Genomic DNA, 23712 nt, shown 5'->3' on the forward strand with positions numbered 1-23712 from the left:
GTCAGTTAGGAGGGAGAGGGAGGAGGGTGTGGTGGCTTGTATGAAGAAAGTGAAGAGGCTAGGAAAACTTAAAGTTAAATGTTTGACTGAGTTTTTTTTCTTGTACAACTGGAACAAGGCAAATAAATAAATGACATGTTAAAGAAACACTTATGCTTTTAACACAATAAAACTTCATCTCTGTTTTGCCAAAAAGGTCCGTCTTTATTTGTCCAGTGAGGTACCAGGACTCACAGCCGTGGTGGCTCAAGAGAGGGCAAAACTCACCTCAGGCAGGGAGGTGGCAGTTTGTGTCCTGGGGTTACACGGGGGGAGGCTTTGTAGGGTAACCTGAGGCGCCAGGAAGTTGCCAGAGTGAAAAGGGCAAACTTTTACAGTGGGGAATCCAACTGAGGGAGACCCTTTACTGTAGGCAAGAGGTTATTCCATCGGACAGCCTAGAGTTCCCTAGGGTACCAGGCCACGTAAGCTGGAAGGCTCTCCTTACTAAGAAACCCACTAGTAAAAGGGGTTTATTTTTGAGGCGGCAGGAGAAGAGGGTGGGTGTTTTCCCCTCTGGATTCCTGTGCCGCAGTGATAGTAAGAGAGAGTGGGACCGGTCGTCACACAGGCCAACACAGCTACCTACCTGTAACCTCTAGATCACATCATCCCCACCAAGAGGGATGGATAGGCTATTTATTTACCTAATAAAAGGAAGGGTCTCATAATCTCTGCTAGGACCATGGAGAAAGCTGCCAGCAGAGCTCTTCTTGGCTCCATTAACCCTCTCCTGTCCACCCACAATCTTGCAGCACTTTAGAAAGTGGAACCAGATCTTTTATGAGATTAAACCTTCTATTAATCATCCTTAAGTGGCTGTAAAAAAAAAAAGGTAAGGAAATTGTTATGGTCAATGTAGTCATACATCCTGCTTCAGATAGGTTAAAAAAAAGGAAAAGGAAAAGGACCCCCGGATGGTTGAGTCCAATAAAAGGCGACTATGAGGTGCGGCGCTCATCTCGCTTCAGGCCAAGGGAGCTGGCATTTGTCCGCACACAGCTTTCCAGGTCAAGTGGCCAGCATGACTAAACCGCTTCTGGTGCAACGGAACACTGTGATGGAAGCCGGAGCGCACAGAAACGCTGTTTACCTTCTCACCACAGTGGTACCTATTTTTCTACTTGCACTGGTGTGCTTTTGAACTGCTAGGCTGGCAGGAGCTGGGACAAAGCAAAGGGGAACCCACTCCATCATAGGGATTTGAACCACCAAACTTTTGATCGGCAAGCCCAAGAGGCTCAGTGGTTTAAAACACAGTTGCCACCCTTGTCCCATTTAGTTGATAACTGTCCCTGCCACTCCACAGTGTTTCTGCTTTCAGGTCAGTTGATAACTGCTGTATTCTGCTTGAACCTGCTATGATTTCCAAAATGTGTCTGTGTGCATGCTATACCTTTGAAGTACAGGTAGCTCGCAACTCTAATTTAACTTGTGCACATTCAGCTTTATGTGCTTGGCAAAAATTATTATTTTTTAAAAGTGGGGAGCAAAAAGGAGGCATGTGTCTGAGCGGGAAAGCTTTGGCAATCCCACCCTCCATTGCACCCAGTGGGGTTTTTTTTGTTGACTATACACGATTTTGGCTTTATGCCCTATCGCCAGAATGTAACCCCTGCGTAAGTTGAGAGTCGCCTGTACACTCTGTCCCTCAAGATGTTCTGGACATTCTAGTTTAACCCTCCCACAGATGGGATTCCCAGCAGCCCTTTAACAAAGTGCCCATAATTATTTGAGGGGGGGGGTGTGCTACAAATGTGCTTTAAAGGTAGGGCATGAACATAACCTCCATAATCAGTCTCATTTCTGTTTCCAGCAGAAATGTCAACAAGCAGTCCAGCCCAGGGAAATCTGCCTCCTGTTCATGAGTTGTTTGGGCCAGAAGTTTTGGGTCTAAGAGTAAAGGGACACACAAGCAGCCCTTGTGTGTTCTTCGCATTTGAAAGCTGCTGGTTGGATGTTAGGGCCATGATGCATGTAGGGTGAAACATTTCTATCCCAAATCTGCATGGCCAAGACCTTTTGGGTATGGCACCAGTTGCTGTCCCATGGCTGCGTTCAAATGGAAACAGGAAGTGCCAATCAAACTACATTGGGATTAAGGGTTGCCAGCCAGAAACAGCCTCTTCCAGCTCTTTGTGCTGCCAAAAATTATATATAAAGTGCCTGTCATTTATATTCAAAATATCAAAGTCTTCTGGAGGTGTGGGTTCCTCCAGACAGGGCGGATCTTGGAAAACCACAGTGAGCATTCACTTCTGTAAATGTTTCTCCTGCAGCAATACAGATGTCTTCCTTAGAGGGGTTTGCATACACCATGGATTGCATCATGAGCTCCCTAGGTGTCTTTGGAATCTCTTGTTACAGTTCCAAAATCCCTTCAGCAGCTTAAGCAGTGCAACCATTACAAAATTATACAACCCCATTTTAAACAACAGCAACAAATCTGAAGCTCCTGAAACAGAAGTGCCACACAGAGGGTTTGTTTTTTTAACTGCTTACAAATCGTTGGCAAAAAGTGCGTACTTATTTGGAAAAATAAATACCATCTGCTATGAATACAGCAAACTGCATGATGCATTAGAACCAGGTGGAGTGGTTTGTTGTCGTTGTTGTCTTACAGGACAGATGTTTCCCGCTTGGCAGGGGGTTGGACTGGATGGCCCTTGTGGTCTCTTCCAACTCTATGATTCTATAAACTCACATGTTCAGCAGGGATGACTTTCCAGAGTCCGTACTGAAATGTAAACAAACTGGTTCGAAATCTCCATATGCAAGGAAGCCATCCTTAAAAGATGATTAGCTTGGATCATAGAATCATAGAGTTGTAGAGTTGGTAGAGACCATGAGGGTCATCAACAACCTCAGATATGCAGATGACACAACCTTGATGGCAGAAAGCGAGGAGGAATTAAAGAACCTTTTAATGAGGGTGAAAGAGGAGAGCGCAAAATATGGTCTGAAGCTCAACATCAAAAAAACCAAGATCATGGCCACTGGTCCCATCACCTCCTGGCAAATAGAAGGGGAAGAAATGGAGGCAGTGAGAGATTTTACTTTCTTGGGCTCCTTGATCACAGCAGATGGTAACAGCAGTCACGAAATTAAAAGACGCCTGCTTCTTGGGAGAAAAGCGATGACAAACCTAGACAGCATCTTAAAAAGCAGAGACATCACCTTGCCGACAAAGGTCCATATAGTTAAAGCTATGGTTTTCCCAGTAGTGATGTATGGAGGTGAGAGCTGGACCATAAAGAAGGCTGATCACCGAAGAATTGATGCTTTTGAATTATGGTGCTGGAGGAGACTCTTGAGAGTCCCATGGACTGCAAGAAGATCAAACCTATCCATTCTTAAGGAAATCAGCCCTGAGTGCTCCCTGGAAGGACCGATCGTGAAGCTGAGGCTCCAATACTTTGGCCACCTCATGAGAAGAGAAGAATCCTTGGAAAAGACCCTGATGTTGGGAAAGATTGAGGGCACTAGGAGAAGGGGACGACAGAGGACAAGATGGTTGGACAGTGTTCTCGAAGCTACGAACATGAGTTTGACCAAACTGCGGGAGGCAGTGCAAGACAGGAGTGCCTGGCATGCTATGGTCCATGGGGTCACGAAGAGTCGGACACGACTAAACGACTAAACAATGAGGGTCATCTAGTCCAACCCCCTGCAATGCAGGAATCTCAGCTAAAGCATCCACGACAGATGGCCATCCAACTTCTGCTTAAAAACTTCCAAGGAAGGAGAGTCTACAACTTTAGGAGGGAGTCCATTCTTCTGTCAAACAGATCTTACTGTCAGAAAGTTCTTCTTGATGTTTAGTTAGAATCTTCTTCCGTTGCTTTCAGACCCCATCATGTAACCAATTCCCACATTTTTGTTAAACAAGTGTATGTTTTGTGATCCCATACATGCTTCAGAAAGTTGAGCAGAGACTGAGGACAGATCCAAACTACAGCCCCCCATAATTCTTTGATGGAAGTCACGCATTTTAAACATTCATTGGATGTGCTTTAAAGGTACGTTGTGGGTCTGCCATGGCTCTCACATCCAAGCCAGTTAGATAATACAACACAGTGGTGTGTGGGTTTGCCACAATAAAATTGTGTTATGATTGGAGCAAAGTCCCACGGGATTTCTGAAGTCAGCTTCCTCATGTTGCCGGGTATCATTTTACGTCAGCCAGTGGATCTTGAAGCAACTTGGTGGTGGCTGCCAATTTTCTCTAACCTAGCAAAGGCTTGGGTTACTCATTGTGTTGTTGATTCATGGGGTGTTAAAACAGGCCAACTGGGGACCTGGAATAAGGCTGCTTCTTTAAAATGGCTATTTGGAAAGAAGATTATCACAGTATTCTTAAATTTTATCTTAGATCATGCTGGTAATCAGATGCAAATGTATCTACTTTTTGTTGTTGCCTGATTTTTGTCTTTTATTTAGCGTCCTCTTAAATAAGTGGTTCAATTTAAGTTACATTAATTGGATTCTGCTTTATTTAGGCTTGCCATATTCCTGAAAGTGAAAATCTGGACAAAGTTGTTGAGCTCCCCCCGACCTTGGGCAAAGTTGTCCCCCCCAAAGAATGCCCTATTTGCCATACATCTGGGTTTTCACAGGCATTTTTTGCAGCACGATTCCCGGATGTGTCCTGGAAAACTCAGGCGTATGGCAGCCCTATTTATATACGTAATCTCCAATATTTTTGCCTCCCTGCAGTTTAGCCTTACATTTTGAGAAGTGAGCTAGAAGCATTAGATAACTCAATGCAAAGTAGAAAGGGAGAGGAAACAGATGTTCTGCCAATTCCCAAATCACCCAGGCTTGTATCTCTACCAATTCTGAATTTAAACAAATAGTAATCGGAAGCAGCCCTTAAGGGTTGCTGGTCCCATGCTGTGCAGCACTCTTCCAGCAGAGATTCGGCAGACACTTGTTTTCTATTTTCAGGTGTCTCGTGAAGAATTTCTTATGCTGAGAGGCCTGTGCAGTTGTTTAACATTTTCTCAAGTACCCAGCCATTTTAATGACTGTTCTGTACTGCTTCTAATTTTCTGGTTGTTGTTTTTAAAGAAATGTCATGAACGGGTGGTATAGAAATATTTTTGTAAATAAACAAGACCTTTGGAAAAAGGTGCCAGCATTTCATTGGGTCAGTCTACTGTAATCTGCTTGTCATTTGCCTATGGTCTGATCTAGACACTCTTGGGCAAATAGGGAAACTGCAGCCTTTCTGGTACTGTCCTTCAGAAGGCAGCCAGGAGCCTGTGTGATCAAATCCCTGTCAGAAATTAATTGCACATAGAAATCTACCCTGCCAGGTTTATGGCTCCAGCTTTCTTTTGGATATGCTCATTGAGGACCTGCTGTTTTTCTGCTAATGTATGGGAGCAGTCATGCAGTAGTCTGAAATAGCTCAGGAACCAGAGAGGTTTGCCATAGAGAATCAGATGACCCTCACTCAGCTCTCCCCAGGCAGGGCCAACCCACACATGAGGCAAAGTGAGGCAAGCACCTCAGGTGGCAGGATTTGCAAGAGCAACAGATCCAGCTTCCAAGGAATGCATTGCCCGCTGCTACCGCTGCTGCCAAAGTACAGTGGTGTCTCGCAAGATGAATTAAATTCATTCCGCGAGTCAATTCGTTTTGCGAAAAATTCGTCTTGTGAATCGCGGTTTCCCATAGGAATGCATTGAAATTTCTTTTTTTGCCCATAGGAACGCATTAATTAAATTTCAATGCATTCCTATGGGAAACCGTGATTCGCAAGATGAATTTTTCGCAAAACGAATTCGTCTTGCGAGTCACCATCAGATCGCAAGACGCATTCGTCTTGCGAAAAATTCGTCTTGCAGGGCATTCGTCTTGCGAGGTACCATTGCAGTAGCAACAGTTGTGGTATGTTCCTTGGAGCCCAGACCTGCTGTCTCCTAAGCAGTCCCACACCCAATGCCAGCTCTACAGCAGCCTCTTGGTGAATAGGAAGCACTTCTGCTCTCCTCCCACCCCTAGGGAAGAAATGGTGGGGGCCCTCTGGGGTCTTCTGGGCTCCTGATTCAGAGCGGGCCCCTTGTTTCCTTGCCCCCTGCCTTGTCTCTGATGTAGATCTTCACTCGCCCCTTCTTGGTGGGCCAGGAGGCGCCATTTTGTGGTTTGTCTCAGGTGCCAAAACATCTTGGGCCGGCCTGGTTCCCAGGACAGCCCCCCCCCCGGCACTGCTTCAGACCCCGAGTCATCAAATTATGGAATCGTAGAATTGTAGAGTTGGAAGGGACCCTAAGATGCCAAGGAGATAAACAACTGGGCTTTGAAGAAACTCGATCTCAAGACGCAAGGGAGAAACGTGCTAAGAGGAAGGCACACTTGGCAAATCCACACCGTGATCAACTCCCGCCTGGAAACCAATGTCCCCACTGTGGAAGGACGTGTGGATCCAGAATTGGCCTCCACAGTCACTTACAGACCCATTGTTAAAACCGTGTTTATGGAAGACAATCTTACTCGGACCCGAGTGATCGAAGAAGAAGAAGAAGAAGAAGAAGAAGAAGAAGAAGAAGAAGAAGAAAGGAAAGTTGTTAATGTTTGATTTCTCAATGTGTTTTTGTATTTTGTTTGAAGCCACCCAGAGTAGATGGGGCAACCCAGTCAGATGAGTGTATCATCATCATCATCATCATCATTCTCTCAAAGGCGCCCCCCTGAGAGGTGCCAGATCTGAGCTCCAGTGAGCTCTGGCTGGGGGGGAAAAGGCTGGATAATAATAATGTAGGAATCTCAACTAAAATGTTTTTGCCTGGCTGGAATTTGTCTTTGAGTTCTAAGAATGCCACTGCACAGTGTGGACGGAGGACAGAGAAGGGGTGTGCGAATGTGTACATGTGTTGCACGCATTGCTCTGTGCACTTTTGCCTCTGGCCCTGTCCACCAATGCATGTGGCCCTGGGGAGGCTGCCCAGAAGGGAAAGTGGCCCCTTAGACTGGAAAAGGCTCCCTGCCCCTGCTCTGAAGAATGATCCAGGGTATGAAGGTCTTCTTTTTCCAGGCACACTGGCTGCTGCTGTTTCATAATGAACTTGGAGCCATCCTGCATTTAAAGTTTCACAGTTACGCACCATGTGTGTTCAGGCATAGCTGGGCATCAGATATAAAATCCAAAGAAAGGTGTAAAATTAAAACGCCAAATCAGACTGTGCTGTAAAGAAATTATTATTTTTGTTTCCTAACGAGTGAAATGGCAAGCAGACGTCTTAACCACACTTTGATTAACGTTTGGTGGAGCCACCCCGTAGCCTAGCTGAAATTGCTTCAGGGTCTGGATGCAGTCTGTGGGCTGCTAGTTGGCTTCACTGACATAAACCACCGAATGTTTTCTTTTCCAAATAAATCATAAACACTCAGAAGCTTTCTCCATTTTGGAAGGGAACTTTTTCTCCTCCGGGCAAGAGAGTCTGTCATCGGGACAGCTGGCAATCCCACAAAGCAGAGAAACAAGCTTATAAATGCCATTTGAAAATGAAATAAACACAATCTGGTGCAAACAAAATACGATGTGATGAGGGAATGCTGTGCTTTCAAGGGACCCTACTCCTGCAGTATGATAGAACTAGGTGAGCTCAGGCTGTGTACACATTCCTGTATACTCTGCATCCAGCAGACTCACATGTCTGGTTTGGAAAGTGGTACAAACACCACACTGGCCACAATCCATCTCTATCTTGTATTCATCCTGACATTCTTTGGAAACACTGCATTCTGATGTATTTCCTCCTCCAGACCAAATCAGCTTCCTATGTTCCTATCTGTTTCAGGTGTGCATATTTTACCTGCTGTTGTAGGGCTTCCTGTCATTTTGAAAAGTCAGTTGACAACAACAACAACAACAACAACAACAACACAACTTTCCAGATTTGCAGGCACTGAAGTCCATTTCTCAAGCTAGTTGCTACTTGAGGCTCCAATCCTTTTCACACTTACTTGAGAGTAATCCCCACTGAATTCAGTGAGACCTACTTCGGAATAAATGTACATTGACTTCAGCTAGGAACATTCTCACAAAGGCACACACGGCTATATCCAATGCTAGTCCTCACAGAGCAGACCCGTTGGAAGTATTGGACACGGCCAACTTAGGTTCACTCATTTCATTGAGTCTGCTCTGAACATAAATTAGTTGGATACAACCGTCCGTTTTTCATGGCCTATATATTACTGTAGGAAATAACAGCCGGGAAGGACAATTTGTGTCAATTTCGCCAAAGCAATGTGCAGTCCAGGAAAATATGATTGAGGCAAAGATGCCTAGAGGAAAATAAATCAGCTGCTTAAACCAACAAAATGTGACCAGCTCCCAACACTGCGAGGCAGCCAACACCATATAATATGAACCTTAAATTAGAAGCTGGAAATGCTAACGAAACGAAGTATTAAATAAATTATGTCTTCCCTCACCTCGGCACCAAGCTGGTTTCAAAACGAAGGCAAATGCAACCAAATGCCAAGTAGCAAACATGGGTGTACTTAGTGGTTAAAGCAGGCAGAACTGAGCAGGTATGGATTGAGTACTGGGCGAGTGGGGGGGTACATTTCTGTTAAACAGTGGGCTAGTTCACAGAGTACAGAGATTGCCAGATGTAGATACTTGGACTTGCTGTCAGAACCAGAAACTAGTACAGACACACACAGAGGCACATACATGAGCCATTCCTTAACATAATAGTACATATAGCATTATGGATGTTTTTGAAAAACATTGAGTCCACACTCATTCCTGGTTTACTACTCATAAATGCTGGCAGGGTAGGGAGCTTGCCATGCATTCCCTAAGTTAGACTGGTGGCCTCAGGCACAGTGAAGAATGCTATTCCGTTGCCAGCAATTAAGTACTATGATTGAACTGCCAGTTTCATTAATTGAAGGGGACGCCATCTTGTCCTTCCCCTTAAGGCAACAAAATGTCTTAGGCTGGCCCTGTTGGGCAACTAGGAAGGCATCATTGGAAGCAGATATGTATAAGATTGAGCCCAGAGGATTTTCTCACTATCAAGGTCCAGAAGTGTCTCCAAACACCAAATATATGTCTTTCTGCAGCATCTTTACCTCAAGAGACAGAGGGCATACCCTGCAAGTGTCCCAGAAAAACCAGGGCATCCCATTTTCCCTCATGAGAGGATGGCAGCCATTTTGGCTGCCGTGATCTCGTGTGATTCTGCACTGTGATTTCCCATTGAAAATTGTGCTTTTCTGGGACCGCGGTCTCACACAGCGCCACAAAATGAGCAGTCTTGGTGTCGTGCTTTAAAAAGTGCTGGGGGGTGGAATCGTGGCACAAAATCATGCAGCACATAAAATGGCCGCCGTCCTCTCATGAGGGAAAAATGGGAAGTTGGCATCCCAGGTTTTGCTTTTGATGTCTTGGAGGGTTTGAGAGGGCAGTTGATGTGCAGTGAGGTCATACAATGTGAAATCACATCAGAGGCCTAGCTTAATTATGATACATGCAAGCATATAGCATAAGGCTAACCATGTAGCAAATATCATGTCTAGTCTGGCCTTAATGGTCTTGGAAAACTTTTTGTTCCATTTAGTATTCAAAAAGGGGGAAAATTCCCAAAATGTGGTTTCCATCACAGTGTTGTGTGTACAAGACATCAGTCTCTGACAACGAGTCCTCTTGAATGTTTCCATTGTGCTGAAAATAATGAAAAGTCACTTCACCCCATCTGGCCTTTGTTAGCTGCGTTTTCAAGCTAGTTGCACAAAGTCCAGCAAACACCCCTCTTGCATATACATAATTCTCCATTGGTGAATTAATATATTCTGCCCCCCCTCCCCCTGAACTTGATAACTTTCACATGAGGGGTCGTGTTGACAGAATTGTCAAAGCTATACCCTTGCATTATCGCTTGTGATAAGAACTTTCCTGCTTAAACACAATGAAATGATATGCTTCATAAATAAGAAGCCACAATAAATAATATACCTACTGTGATTCTTCTACAAGCACGCAGTCATTTGAGTTCAACCTAAAAGGTTGTTACTCCAAGAACTACAATATAAAAGATTGCAACGTTTGTTTGTTTGCTCGCTTATAAAGGGTGTAAAAGAGGGCAGGTGTTGCAGTGAGATCTGGAGACTGACCCTTGTGTTGTGGGTGGGTATATTGGACAGCCACAACACCCGCCTGGTAGGTCCCTCGTTGCTGGGTTTAATCTGACCAATGGGGTGCTATGAATACCTATGCACGTGACCCAGAGCTTCCTCTTTTGGCTTGTGCATCAGAACAGCTGTACAGCCTGTACAGCCAAGAGAATTGCCTTCAAAGATTGTCTTTGGTGATAACTTTCCGTTATTTACTATTTTCTTTCTCTTTTAATTTAATTATTTCCATTTCCCATTTAATTTAAGTTGACCCCTACCCATTCCTCTTCTCTTCTCTTCCTTTTTGGGGGGTGGTGTTTGCCCCACGGGGCTTTAAGCCCTTTCCAGTGGCGGAGGAAGCTGCTCGGGCACCCGGAGCGACGCCTGGGGGTGTGGCGTCACTACGTAGTGCGCATGTACTACGGAGTGGTTTGCCGCTGCTGGTGCTCCAGTGCCATATGTGGATGGTGCTGGGATCCTTTGCTCGCGGCTGCAGCCGCAAATGGAGGATCCTCTACATGAGGCTGCAGCCGCGAGCAGAGGATCCCGGCACCGTACGTATGGCGCTGGAGCGGCTGCGCCGGCAAACCACTACGTAGCCAGGAGGAGGGCAGCGGAGTGTGGATTCGGACGCAGGATCAGACTACCCGACCACGTGTGCGTCTCCTGGGTGTCCAGATGAGGAATGTGTTGGGAGGAGCTTCTCCCAACGGTGCGGGTGAAGCTGTTTGTGGAAAGCACGCCTGCGGCGATGGTGGTGCAGCTGGGTGAGAACGATTTGCCGGAAGCTCCCAGCATGCAGGAGGACTTGGAAGAATTGAAGGCAGCTCTTCCTGGACTCAAAATTTTTTGGTCGCAGCTGTTGCAGTGATGTGTGTGGCAAAGTAGCTGATGCCCAGCTGCCACCGAGAGAGCCAGGAGGCGCCTCCAGAGCGCAGTGGCCAAGAAGGTTCTGGCCTTGGGCGGGACGGTGACCTGTCACCCAGGCATTACCTTCCGTGATGCGTCCCTTTACAGGCTTGATGGGGTTCATCTGTCTGTGATTGGGAATGATTTGTGGCTGACCTCAGTGTCAGCGGGGTTAAGGGATTGGTTGCAGGTGTGAATGGTTGGATAGGCACTGGTTCAGGTGATAGGGATGGGAGAACGGTCTCGCCATCCCTATGTGAAGGGTATTCCATTAAAGGAATCCAGGGACTCAACTTGGTTTGGTCAACCCCTGAGAGGGGGTTGTGCCATGCCTGAGTCCAGGGGAGCATCTGGGGGAGAAGACATTGCCTGTACCCGGGCTTTCTACCTACCTCAGGTGTTCACCCTTGGCTGACCTACAATAGAGCTCTGGGGCAGTGCTACCAGCAAGGGTGCAGGGAGCTACCGGTAGTTGAACCAGAGCCTATGCACCCCTCACTTTCTGTAATCAATAAAGTTGTGGCCTAAATTCTGCCAAAAACTAAAACTAAAATTTAAGTCCATTAGGTGGGAGTGACCATGCTCTTCTGGAGTTTATTATCCAGCGGAAAGGAGCAACCAAGCATACTAAGGTCCAAATTCTAGACTTTAAGAAAGCCGACTTCAGAAAACTTAGGGAAACGCTGGGTGAAATCCCATGGACAGTAATACTAAAAGGGAAGGGAGTTCATGATGGTTGGGAGTTTGTTAAAAGGGAGATATTAAAAGCACAACTTCAGGCAATACCAATGAGACGGAAACATGGAAGGTGCCTAAAGAAGCCAGGCTGGCTATCTAAAGAACTTTTGACTGAGTTAAGATTTAAAAGGCATATGTACAAAAAATGGAAAAGGGGGGAAATCTCCAGAGAGGAATTCAAACATATAGCCAGCACGTGTAGAGACAAAGTCAGAAAAGCTAAAGCACAGAATGAACTCAGGCTCGCCAGAGAGGTTAAAAGCAACAAAAAGGGCTTTTATGGGTATGTCCGTAGCAAAAGGAAAAACAAGGAAACAGTGGGGTCACTCAGAGGAGAAGATGGTGAAATGCAAACAGGGGACAGAGAAAGGGCAGAACTCCACAATGCCTTCTTTGCCTCAGTCTTCTCCAAGAAAGAAAACAACGCCCGACCTGAAGAATATGGAGCAGATGATTCAGCAGGGGAAACACAGCCCAGAATAAGTAAGGAGGTAGTACAAGAATACTTGGTTAGTTTAGATGTATTCAAGTCTCCAGGGCCAGATGAACTACATCCAAGAGTATTAAAAGAACTGGCAGAGGTGATTTCAGAACCACTGGCAATAATCTTTGAAAATTCCTGGAGAACAGGCGAAGTTCCAGCAGACTGGAGGAGGGCAAATGTTGTCCCTATTTTCAAAAAGGGGAAAAGAGAGGACCCAAACAATTACCGCCCAGTCGGCCTGACATCAATACCAGGAAAGATTCTAGAGCAGATCATTAAGCAAACAGTCTGTAAGCACCTAGAAAGAAACTCTGTGATCACTAAAAGTCAGCATGGGTTCCTGAAAAATAAGTCATGTCAGACTAATCTGATCTCATTTTTTGACAGAATTACAAGCCTGGTAGATGAAGGGAACGCTGTGGATGTAGCCTATCTTGATTTCAGCAAGGCCTTTGACAAGGTGCCCCATGATATTCTTGTAAAGAAGCTGGTAAAATGTGGGCTAGACAATGCTACCATTCAGTGGATTTGTAACTGGCTTACTGACCGAACCCAAAGGGTGCTCATCAATGGCTCCTCCTCATCCTGGAGAGTAGTGACTAGTGGGGTGCCACAGGGTTCTGTCTTGGGCCCAGTCTTGTTCAACATCTTTATCAATGACTTGGATGATGGGCTTGAGGGAATCCTGAGCAAGTTTGCAGATGACACCAAATTGGGAGGGGTGGCTAACACCCCAGAGGACAGGATCACACTTCAGAATGACCTTAACAGATTAGACAACTGGGCCAAAGCAAACAAGATGAATTTTAACAAGGAGAAATGTAAAGTACTACACTTGGGCAAAAAAAATGAAAGGCACAAATATAGGATGGGAGACACCTGGCTTGAGAGCAGTACATGTGAAAAGGATCTAGGAGTCTTGGTTGACCACAAACTTGACATGAGTCAGCAGTGTGATGCAGCAGCTAAAAAAGCTAATGCAATTCTGGGCTGCATCAATAGGAGTATAGCATCTAGATCAAGGGAAGTAATAGTACCACTGTATTCTGCTCTGGTCAGACCTAACCTGGAGTACTGTGTCCAGTTCTGGGCACCACAGTTCAAGAAGGATATTGACAAGCTGGAACGTGTCCAGAAGAGGGCAACCAAAATGGTCAAAGGCCTGGAAACGATGCCTTATGAGGAACGGCTTAGGGAGCTGGGTATGTTTAGCCTGGAGAAGAGAAAGTTAAGGGGTGATATGATAGCCATGTTCAAATATATAAAAGGATGTCATATAGAGGAGGGAGAAAGATTGTTTTCTGCTGCTCCAGAGAAGCGGACACGGAGCAATGGATTCAAACTACAAGAAAGAAAATTCCACCTAAACATTAGGAAGAACTTCCTGACAGTAAGAGCTGTTCAGCAGTGGAATTTGCTGCCAAGGAGTGTGGTGGAGTCTCCTTCTTTGGAGGTCTTTAAGCAGAGGCTTGACAGCCATCTGTCAGGAATGCTTTGATGGTGTTTCCTGCTTGGCAGGGGGTTGGACTGGATGGCCCTTGTGGTCTCTTCCAACTCTATGATTCTATGATTCTATGATTCTATGAAGTCAAATGTGTTTTTATTTAGGGGGGAGGTCTCTGGGTCTGAACACGCCAAAACGATTTACTCTTTGGCATAATAAGAAATATCGGTTTGCTGCCTGTTCATGACACCCAAAATCAGCTGTCTGAGCCAACAACTACCGTATATTCCAGCGTACAAGACGACTGGGCGTATAAGACGACCCCCAACTTTTCCAGTTAAAATAAAGAGTTTGGGATATACTCGGCGTATAAGAAATACAACCCGGCGTATAAGACGACCCCCGACTTTTGAGAAGATTTTCCTGGGTTAAAAAGTAGTCTTATATGCAGGAATATACAGTATATGGTCACTTAATGGTAGGACCGGCTCTACCTCAAACCTGAACCCAAGCTTACTTTTCAGAATGTGCCCCAGTGAAACTAACTCGCTCTTCACCAAACTGGGCCCCTCATCTCCTATTTGGGCCAGGGCTAGTGTCATTCTGCAGTAACTGGACTGTGTCTAAAGAAACACAGACCATGGTTTTTAAATGTTTTATTGATTGAAATGTGTGATCTTGAGTAGCTAGCTTTAAATAGCACCCCTATCAGGTAGCATTTTCTCTTCTTCTGCCTTACTTGTTCTTGCCTATCCCTTTCATATTCTGTGTCTATTTACTTTTTAAAAAGAACCATTCCATGTCCTGGTTTGTATTCTGAACCTTTCTACTCAAGCTTCCCCCAGTGTGTCCTCTCCAGTCTCTGCTTGGGGGAAGCCTTCTTGCTTGGCCTTTTTCGGAACTGCATCGCCTCTTCCACCACTAACGGCAAAAGCAAATGACCTTGGGTAATATTGATTTCTTGCCTGACATCTCAGCGTCCTGCAAGCCTAGGCTAAATTAATTCCCACCAGAGGTCATAGTTGAGGCCTGGGGTCCGGGGAGCTGCCTGCGATAAACGGGACCATTTATCACTCAGCTGTCTTTCCCAGAGACTAAATTCACTTTCAGACAAATCCTCCCCCTAATTTAACCTTAATGGCTGGCTCACAAATCCCCTGTGTGTGTGTGCATGCGTGTGTGCTCAGCTTATCTCTGACACTGCTCTTCCATCCCATTTCTCCAGCATCCTCCCACCCGTGAGATAAACAAGGAGAGAGTTCTGTGTATGACCAGGGTGCGGGGGGGGGGGGCGGCTGGCTATGTGTTCCTGTCCCAAGGGACTTTTGATAACCTACGCAAATATCAAGGCCGACACTTTGCTGCATTTTGATTTGTTATCAGGTAATGGGGAGCCTAGGAAGGGATGGGAATGGATTGCACAGGAGGTGGTGGGGGGGACGGAATATTGTTGACTTTGTCAGTGAAGAGGGTCAAAAGCAAATTCTCTTGGGTGGCCTCTTTAAATGATAGCACCAGCCAAATTCTCTTTCTCTTTCTTGAAAGGGAAGTGTGGCGCTTCAGATAAGACTGCAAAGAGGGCTGGAGACCATGAAGAAACACCTTCTGTATTGATAACATTTCTTCACATGTGCATGCTCTGTTTAAAGTCAGAGGTGCCATTCCAAGAGGGAGGCAGTCTCTCCCCCCCACACCTGCATTTCATGTCTGATATGAAGAACTGTCAAGCGTGCAGAAATCTTGAGGAAGGTAAAGCAGCCCGGGTCTGGTCCGTGTCCAGGTGAGGAGATTCCACGTATGCCAACTATAGTTCCATGATTAAAGTAACGGAGTTATAGCTATAGTTATAGTTAGTCGCTTGTTTCAATTTGAATTTCCTTCTCTGGGATCCAATAACTCTCAGCGACTTCAACAAACTACCGTTCCTGGGATATTTTTTTTTTTGCAGGAAGTCGTGACTGTTAAAGTGATATAAGAATGCTTTAAATGTGTAGTGTGGATATGATCTGAAGCCAGATTGAAAAGGATCCAGATGATCTCCGATTATGGACAAAATGAATCCTGCACATTGTCACTTCTGAAAGGGTGCTCAATTATACAGTAATGTTCTCATCCTCTACCATTTAGTTTGATTAAGAATTGCCCCGGCTGCACAGAACCCTTTAATCACCTCGTGTTTTATGAACCAGGATGGCTGAAAACAACACCTGTCGCATACATATGCCTGAGACGCTGATATTGCCATCATCTCAAGTCGCCATGGAGGCCCCATAGAGCAGCCCCAGCTGTAGAGTTGCAGTCTTTCCCTCTCCCCCCTCTTTTTCGGAAGACAGCAGATGTTCTCCTGGTGCTAGCGGCAAGCGCAAACCACGATGGAGTTGATCTGTCCAAGAGGACCTCAGCAGGATGGGGCATGCAGAGGCCAAAATAAACATTTCACTGTGGTGTGGCTAGTTTGTTTTCCACAAAGTTCTCCCAGCTTTAATGGGCTGGGTGTATGACTCAAAATTAATGGAATGCAATAATTAATTTCACTTGTCAAGCTTGCGTTACCACATCTTCCGTGCTGGAAGTAGGGTCACATCATGCTGTGCCTGAGTTTGTAGAAGGATCTTGAAATCTGTTCAGCATGGAAAGGAGGCCTAAGTAATTCCAGGTTACTGTCTTAGAACTAATGCTGATAATAATAATAATAATAATAATAATAATAATAATAATAATAATAATAATACCTAAGATCTTGGTGGGGAGTGGCTCCATAGTCTGCATTGCTGCAAGGACATTAGCCCTAATCCATTCCTCTGAAAAACATAGCAGGGACATTTTTCTAGCCAAAGCTAGATTTCTGAGGATACAGTGGTACCTCTGGTTGCGGACACGATACATTCCGGGGTGCCGTTCATACCCCAAAAAGTCCACAACCAGAGTGGCGCTTCTGCACATGCGTGAAGCGCGATAGAGCACTTCTGCGCATGCGCAAACCACGCAGAACGCTTCCACACGTGTGCGTGCGGCGAAACCTGGAAGTAAACACTTCTGGGTTTGCCGCATTCTTAACCTGAAAAGACACAACCTGAAGCGGACGCAGCATGAGGTATGACGGTATTAAAATGTCCCCACACAAAGCTGTGTTGTGCCACTGTACCCACCAGTACTTCCTGTGCTGCCCAGCAAATATTCCTTCAAAATCAAAAAAATGCACAGGAGACTGTCTATACACTAAACAAGACCCATTAAACATCCCTATATTCAATTAGAGGAAATGGGCTGAGTGAGTGCCCTCGATGGGGTAGCTGATGAAGGCCTATGTCCACACAATTTCTGCTCTTTTAGATGTGGCTGGCATGTCCCTGTAGCAGCCATTTCGTGTTATATCACGCCTTAATCTGGTCCTTTGACCACCAACAGATTGTTTCGAGGCACAGTGGAGCAAAGCTTTAGTGGGTAAAAGCTTGTTTTTATAAAAGCTCCCTAGTGAGATGTGCTAATGGAGCAAACGGAGTATGTAAAATATGGCACGCGTTTTCTCCCAGTGCCCTAAAAACATCTTACCTGCCACTTAATGGCTAGTTATTAGTGGATTCTAAGCTTCCACTTTTATCTATCTCTGGTTTCCTGATTCGTTTACCCTACATTGTCAGGCCTACAACATATTCCAAATCCATATCTGGTTTCCTGCTGTCTCCGTGAAGCACTTTGAGGAGCAAAAAAATCAAATTCGGCCATTTCCTCGAGCCGATGAAAGATTGCATTCAGGTGCTCCAGGGGTTCCTCCCGTGAATGTCTATAAATCAAGACACTGTCCAATTGCATACTCCACATTTTTGCACAGCAGTGAGCTCATCATATTTGTTGGAACTTTAGGAAGCACCCAGTAATTCACACCAGCCATAGCTTAACAATGAATACGCTCAGTTAGCTAGCGCTGAAAATTGTGTTCTGGTTTTGGGAAAGTCAATTTCATGCATCTGCCAATATCTTCTAATAAATCTAAAGTTTTAAACACACACACATCACTGAGCCCTGACATCAGCTGGTACCTCATTAATTTACACAGCTTGTTGAAATAATTTGTTAACACAGGGATCTACAGCTTGTAAAGCATGAAATGGGTTACTCCCCAGTCACTACTTGTCCATTTTGCCGAAATCTCCTCCATAAGGAACATTACATCAAATGCAGGATCTGAGTCAGTCTCCCTGGATATGCCGTTTGCAATTTTTCCCTTATGTGCAACTATGCTTCCATATGTATTTATCTCAGGAAAATGAGTGTTCTTTTTAGTTATAGGGAAGCTCTTTGTTTGAAGGAGTAAGCCTGTGTGTAGACACTGGAAGTTCAGATAACTAGATTCTGCCGCATCAACACTTCAGTAAGGTCAAAGAACACCATTCTAGACTATGCTTTTGCTCTGTGGGTAGAAATAAAGCAGAGATTCTCAGAATACAGAATTCTGCCCCATATAACACGTTTTTCCCCCAGATTCATTAAGAAATTAGATACGGAAACTGCTGAGAGGGTACCCATGAAATCGGAGGGGAAACAAATTGCAAACAATATGTTGAACATGTGGGGCATATTGGTTCCTTGGGTTACAAATATAGCAGAAAAACATAATTGTCCTACAGTAAATAACCTCTATATATGCTGCTGGAGTAGAACTTGCATCATCTTTGACGATTAGCCTTGCTGTCTGGCGCTGATGGGAGTTGGGCCATAGGTTAGTCCTATGATATACCATCAGCGTTGTCAGCTGCAACAGGTGAAATAGCAGGCTGGTACCCTGGTGTTTGGGACACGGGTGGCGCTGTGGGTTAAACCACAGAGCCTAGGGCTTGCCGATCAGAAGGTTGGCAGTTTGAATCCCCGCGATGGGGTGAGCTCCCGTTGCTCGGTCCCAGCTCCTGCCAACCTAGCAGTTCGAAAGCACGTCAAAATGCAAGTAGATAAATAGGAACCGCTACAGCGGGAAGGTAAACGGCGTTTCCGTGTGCTGCTCTGGTTCTCCAGAAGCGGCTTTATCATGCTGGCCACATGACCTGGAAGCTGTACGCCGGCTCCCCTCAGCCAATAATGCGAGATGAGCACCGCAACCCCAGAGTCGGTCACGACTGGACCTAATGGTCAGGGGTCCCTTTACCTTTACCCCGGTGTTTAGAATACCAGAACTGAGGGCCGTGCAATGCAGTTGAGCAGTTGAATCAGGACAAAGGGGGAAGTAAGTCTTCACACAGTGCATAGTAAATCCAGGGGATTCACTACCACAAAACAAAGTGCATTAGAAAAGTATACGGAGATGCATTATGTATACCACAGCTTATGTCTGACCTCCACAATCAGAGCAGTATGTCTCAGAAAACCCATTGCTGGGGAATTACAGTGGGAGAGGGCTATATTGTGCTCACACCTTGCTTGTGGGCTTCCGGTTGGCACCTGGTTGGCCATTGTGGTGACAGATGGCTAGACTAGACCAGAGGTTGCTGGCACAGTGCCCCCAGGTGCCCGTGAAAGGTCTCAACAAATATCCCCTCAAAACCGCACAATGCACGAGTGACTGTTTGCTTTTCTTGCCTGCCTCCTGTCTGCACTGACTTACTGAATACGCCCCCTCCCGGGAGCCATTTTGTGCTATGTCACATGCCCATGGCAGCCATTTTGTGCCTGACATCCAGGGCATTTTCTCAAAATTCCAAATGTGCTCTCTGGTCCATAAAGACTTAGACCTACAAAATGCTAACAGGGCATCCCAATAAGGGGAAAACAGGATTAGGGGAAAGGACAGCAATTTCTCAATTCCAGGTAACAAAATATAAGGACTGTCCCAGGTGAATGGGGGCAGTCTGAGGATGTGATATTAGCAATTATGACAGGGTTTTCTAGGACCCCAATCAACCATCAGGTGTAGAAAAAGTCTAGCTTTTTTTAAAAAAAATCCTTGTTACTTAAAACTATCCAAAACATTTCTTTCCATTGGACATGGCAGCCTACCACATGTTTAAAAAATATGAGTGACACAGTAGACACAGTGTATGGTATGGGCCAAAGCTTCCATGGGGTTTTGTGCAATTCCTTTTAAAATTATGTAGAGCAAACTCAGGCTTAAACTCAGAGCGATGCCAAAAATGCCTCGCCTCCAAAATTTATATAGCTCGCCCAACTTTTAATTTGCTGCCACCCAGGTGGTAGCATTGCCCTTTTAGAGGAAAGCACCTATAATTTTATTTGTCTCCCAAGAAAAACTGGCTCCATGCCACAGGGGGAGGTTAGGTACATTTAGTTGTGGTTTATTACCCTTAGGAAAGCATACTTCATTTATGAACTATTCCTCCTTTGAAAGCTTACTTGACGTTTTGTTGAGAAAGCAGGGCCATTTTAAAGTCACCGGCCAAGTTGCTTGATACCAGAGCTAAAAAGCAAATGTTTTAAAACTGCGATATTTGGATAGAAAACACCTTCCTTGACTGGCATTGTTGATGACTTGGAGTATCTGTTTACAGGATTTGCCCTTTAAAATGCAAGGGTATTCCACAGGCAGTTTTACATCAAACGGAAAATTAGCTTTACTTGGATAGAACTGCTTTAGCTTTGCAACTTGCTGCTCTAAGGCTTATTCCTGACATTTTTTGCCTATCCAAATAGATCGCAAGGCTCACTTGCAAAAACACACATCCAGATGGCACTATGCTAGGAGTGTTTGTCAGTTCTTCCAACCTCAATAGTCCAAATGTGCAAGGTGCTTCTGCTACGCTCGGGTGAAAAACCTCGTGGAGGAATTACACTTGGCAATCCAATTTTTCCAGCACTGATTCTTCTTTGGAAAATCCAGCTAGCCATTGGAATTTTGACTGACTGTTATGTGCATTGCGTTTCCTTCACTAGTCGCATTATCACATGCTCGCTTCATGCAGAATCCTCGGGTGTCTGTGTGCGTGCATATTTCATTCAAAGATGCACTGCAGCATGGGTTTTGTTGTTACTTCCTCCTGGTTTTATTAAGGTACAGTGGTACTGTTAGGACACCAGAAATGTTATATGGATGATTGGCTTCCCAAATTGACCAGACGAAATCTCAGGCAGTTGTACATATTATAAAACAGATTTATTAAAACATTTATTGCAATAAATGGTGGCAGTGAGAATGAGTTTCTCATTCTGCCCGACCCATGGGCATACACAGAGTGCTTTTATAACAAAACTTCCCCACCACCACCCCCATGTAAGTTACAAAGCTTATACAGGATGTGCTCTTGTGGTTTATGCTAGACAGGATGGAACAAAGGAACAAAATGTGGTTTAGCTAGAATTTCTTAGAAGTGCTGTGTGTGGTTAGATCTTTGTGCAAAATGTTGCTCTTGTGCTGATAGAGAGAATTCTACTGGCTGCATAAAATGGATTCCCTCTGGTTACTTAGGGCCTGTGCGGCCTGACCAGGATTATTCTGGCCCTGGTCATTGCCACCCTATAGTACCTCTACTTACAAATAACTCTACTTACAAATGTTTCTACTTACGAACGGACCTCCGTCCGCCATCTTGGATGCGGTTTAGATAGGATTTTTTCTATTTACGAATTTTTAGATAGGGTTGCTTCGACTTACAATTTTTTTCTCCCACTGCATTCCTATGGGATTCGACTTACAATTATTTTCTACTTACAAATGTGCATTCGGAATGCATTAAATTCGTGAGTAGTGGTACCACTGTATTCAGATGCTCATCCCTGTGGTGTGGTGCGAAAAATATGAGAACCATAGCTGCCAAGTTTTCCCTTTTCTCGCGAGGAAGCCTATTCAGCATAAGGGAAAATCCCTTTAAAAAAGGGATAACTTGGCAGCTATGATGAGAACATTTTCTGTACAAATGAAAATGCAGCTGGAAAATAACTCCTGCTTACTCAAACAAGCGAGCCGCACTGCAGGTTACAAGGTAAGGTCTAATAATAATAATAATAATAATAATAATAATAATAATAATAATAATTTATTATTTATACCCCGCCCATCTGGCTGGGTTTCCCTAGCCACTCTGGGCGGCTTCCAACAGAAATATTAAAACACAATAATTTATTAAAGATTAAAAGTTTCCCTAAATAGGGCTGCCTTCAGGTGTCCTCTAAAAGTCTGGTAGTTGTTTTTCTCTTTGACATCTGATGGGAGGGCATTCCACAGGGCGGGTGCTACTACTGAGAAGGCCCTCTGCCTGGTTCCCTGTAACTTGGCTTCTTGCAGCGAGGGAACCGCCAGAAGGCCCTCGGCACTGGACCTCAGTGTCCGGGCAGACCGATGGAGGTGGAGACGCTCCTTCAGGTATACTGGACCGAGGCCGTTTAGGGATTTAAAGGTCAGCACCAACACTTTGAATTGTGCTCGGAAACGTACTGGCAGCCAATGTAGGTCTTTCAAGACCGGTGTTATGTGGTCTCGGCGGCTGCTCCCAGTCACCAATCTAGCTGCCCCACATAGAGCGCATTGCAGTAGTCCAAGCGAGAGATAACTAGAGCATGCACCACTCTGGCGAGACAGTCCGCAGGCAGGTAGGGTCTCAGTCTGCATACCAGATGTTAGTCACAAGCAGTAGAGGGTGGGGCAAGGAAGGGAAATGCAGCAGCCCTTTGTACCCGCTGCTGCAGCAAAAGTGCTACATTCCAAAATAACAATGATAATGATAATAACTTTATTAATTATACCCCGCCCATCTGGCTGAGTTTCCCCATCCAGTTTCCAGGTTTTTCCAATAATAAGGCAGCCCTGTTCTCAAACTTGGTGCTAGCAGTGCCAATGGTGGGCATGGGAAATACTCCTGCACCCTACAATTCTGATTCTATGAGTCTAGTAGCTTCATTAAAACAGAATACATTTCTGTTGGTGTATTCCCTTACAAAGAGCTCTGGCAATAACTGACAACATTTTCCCCAAGCCACTGCAGAGATTTGTAGCTGGTATTTGTTTTTAGAACTTGAGCAGCATCTCAACTTTGCAGACGTTTTGGCATTACGCTGAAATTTTACGATTCTGGCCCATTGCGAGTTACCCTGTAAACTATCTCAGAATCCAATATCGCATTTTAGGGCAACTTTGCTACAAGACTGTAATGAGATATGATGTAATATGCAATTCTAATATTAATAATACGTAGCAGCTGTCAAATAAACCTGTTCCTGCGTTCATCCCAAAACACTCCACCAAGTCAGCTGCAGCTCCCCATTTTGAAAAAAAGGAGAGAATGTTGACTGCATTGATATTGTTTTATAATATATGCCTTTCAGAGGTCCAGGAAACTGTAGGCAGAAATGATGTCAGGAAACCATTGCGGTTGTTTTTCAGGTGGCTCAAGAGAATTCCAGATGTTGTTTCTGAATGGGATTGCACTACCGAAGAAGAAGAAGAAGAAGAAGAAGAAGAAGAAGAGGAGGAGGAGGAGGAGTTTGGATTTGATATCCCACTTTATCACTACCCGAAGGAGTCTCAAAGCGGCTAACAATCTCCTTTTCCCTTCTTCCCCCACAACAAACACTCTGTGAGGTGAGTGGGGCTGAGAGACTTCAAAGAAGTGTGACTAGCCCAAGGTCACCCAGTAGCTGCATGTGGAGGAGTGAAGACACGAACCCAGTTCCCCAGATTACAAGTCTACTGCTCTTAACCACTACACCACACTGGCTCCCTACTGAAGACCATAGAAATCAGGTCCTCCCTCACAGGTATGGCTTCTGTAAATCCAGGAGTGTCCCTGGAAAATAGGGACACTTGGAGGGTCTGTGCTTTGACCCAGTACTGATTTTACTGTTTTTCAGTAGAATAAGCTTAGGACAATGCCACCTGTCCAACCTTGACTCCGAATTTACTTTGTATAATGCAGCCTGTTTTCAACTTTTGATTCTGCCTCTGGTCTGTTTTCTGTGTGCCCTCAGGGACATTCCCATTTGTAACAGGTTGTTGATTAAGGTATTAAGTCATTTTTGGTGTCAT

The sequence above is a fragment of the Zootoca vivipara genome, chromosome 7 (assembly GCF_965207765.1).
Source record: "Zootoca vivipara chromosome 7, rZooViv2.hap1.1, whole genome shotgun sequence".
Lineage (NCBI taxonomy): Eukaryota > Metazoa > Chordata > Lepidosauria > Squamata > Lacertidae > Zootoca > Zootoca vivipara.